This window comes from Vollenhovia emeryi, unplaced genomic scaffold, assembly GCF_000949405.1.
Source record: "Vollenhovia emeryi isolate VEMERY1.0 unplaced genomic scaffold, V.emery_V1.0 DF944873.1, whole genome shotgun sequence".
Taxonomy (NCBI): domain Eukaryota; kingdom Metazoa; phylum Arthropoda; class Insecta; order Hymenoptera; family Formicidae; genus Vollenhovia; species Vollenhovia emeryi.
Genome location: NW_011961493.1, coordinates 1 through 2,361, shown reverse-complemented (window position 1 = coordinate 2,361; position 2,361 = coordinate 1). Strand labels below are relative to the sequence as shown.

General features: G+C 37.5%; 1 pseudogene; it reads left to right on the top strand.

Moving 5' to 3' along the window:
• The first annotated feature begins 883 nt into the window (after window positions 1-883).
• LOC105562450 lies at window positions 884-2,325 on the top strand (annotated as a pseudogene).
• The last annotated feature ends 36 nt before the right edge of the window (window positions 2,326-2,361 follow it).

Genomic DNA, 2,361 nt, shown 5'->3' with positions numbered 1-2,361 from the left:
GCTATAATATATCCAATATAATTAGTTACGAAAATAATATAAAATATTTTTGTTATTCATTGCACAATTCTCTTCGGTACACCTTGTTATTTTTCCTGACTTACTTCAGGGGGATTTGGCCTTCGTTGAGAGTTTCTGAATCTTTGCTTTGCAACACGTAAAGCCTCTTGCATCCCTGATTTAAATTCGGCTTGTGTTGGAGGATCAAAATATCCATTATTGGCCATGGCATCTGAAAAATACATTTAAAGACGTTAATAATTTAACATCCTCAGTAAATAGTTGAAAGAAATAAAACTACACATTATTATTAGTTATTATATTGTCAGTTTTAAAGTAATGTATTTCATACCTTGGAGAGCATTGGCCAATTTTATTGAATGAAATATGGTAGCGTCCTATCTAATTTATTTCCCCACCACGAATAGAAAGTGATAGTTCGTCTGTCATGATTTCTTTCATGCACAAATTAAGAGCATTTCGTAAGTCAAAGCCTCCTATGTGTGTAAGGAAGTCAACCTGGAAAGTTCAAAACATATGAATTAAAATATTAGTAATGCAAATGGTACAGCACTGTCGTAAAATTTTCGAAACTTTAAAAATATTTCTTAAACAAGTTTAGGGAAACTGACAAATGCAAAAAATTTGTATTGTTGAAGGTAGAATGTATTATTTAAATGTTATTCTATGGTTCTGATAGACATTCTCCTTACAACATCAGTAGTATACAGTTGATCATCGCATCGATTGTGTGGCGACTCACGCCACATCAAGCGCGCGGGCACCACACGTCACGGCGCCGCTACTGCGAGCGCCGGGGACACGGCGGTGGTTCGGCGCGCCGCCGCTAGGCGGCCACCAGCGCTGACAGCATACTCGCACTTAAAATTTAGTGGCGAAGGGTATATAAAGACCTCCGGCGATGACAAAATTCAATAAGTGATTCTTGTCGGAGATAGTTCCGAAGTGTTGATCGAGTGAGCCCAAGGACCTCGATTATTTTGCCCCGAGCGAGCCCCTTGGGCCTCGGAATCTCTATCGAGTGAGCCTCCTTAGGCCTCGATATCTTCACCGAGCGAGCCCCTCGGGCCTCGGTATCTCCATCGAGCGAGCTTCTATAGGCCTCGATAGTAATATGGTCAAGCATCTAATGCTAGCATAATGCTCGGGACTAGCAAACAAGAGGAGTAATGTGACCAAGCATCTAATGCTAGCATAATGCTCGGAACTAGCAAGCATGAGCAATAATGTGACCAAGCATTTAATGCTAGCATAATGTTTGGAACATGCAAATGTTTTATTTCCGACATCAAATGCTAACAAACAACAGCACAATGGACGACATAGATGCGTAGCAAAATGCTAACATCTTTCTTAGCAATGTGAAAGCAATTTGTCCTCACACTGGCTATCTGGGTAAATTGTTACTATCTCCTTGAAGCAAACGCTGTTCAATTGAATAAATAGGCCTGACCCACATTCTCCTTTTGGATTTCTCGTGTTCTCTTGACAATTTTGTACGCAATTGGGATATTAACTCGTGACGTCACGTCTCCAATATGGCCGCCACAATAAGGACACTGTCCTAACCTCCTAACCTGACTGTGTTGTTTAGAAGGATTAAATAATACTTAGAAGATGCGTTTGACCATTAAAGACATTTGTGAATTCGCAGAATGTTCACCTTCGACACGTAACTTTATTGAAGGTGAAAATTTATTAAATTGTGGTCACTTATTAGCTTGTGGCATAGCAGAACAGACCGAAGACTTTTTTAATTTGCTTGGTTTTTGCTTGCAAATCTCTAATATGAGAGATGCACCACATCAAATAAAAGTTAAATTAAGTGTGAACGGGAAAATAAATGTAGCGGAATGCACATGTAAGGCTGGTTTAAGTGCCAAGTGCAAGCACATAGTTGCTATGTTATTATTTTGCAATCGGTAAGTAATATATGTATGCATGTATATTATAATGAATTATGTGCATACATAGTTCATAAAGTTTAAATAATCTTTATATTTTTAACATTTACTTATTATTTTTACAATTGTTACATTTTATAATATAATTTGGCACATTTATGCTTACAAAGTATTTCTCTTTACTTCAGGAGAGACATCGAACAATTAGATCAAATATCTTGTACTGATAAAAAATGTATGTGGAATCTCCCCCACACAGCAGCATTGGACACATACAAGGCACTTCCACTAGCAGAGCATAAATGTTTTAAAGTTGAAAAAACTGTGGAAGCAAGCGAGAAGAGCTCATTCATTAAATCTAAATTATGTACCATTCCATCATCATACATGTAATGCACTTGTAAGATATTTTTCATGAATTTTTATACATCTTTCC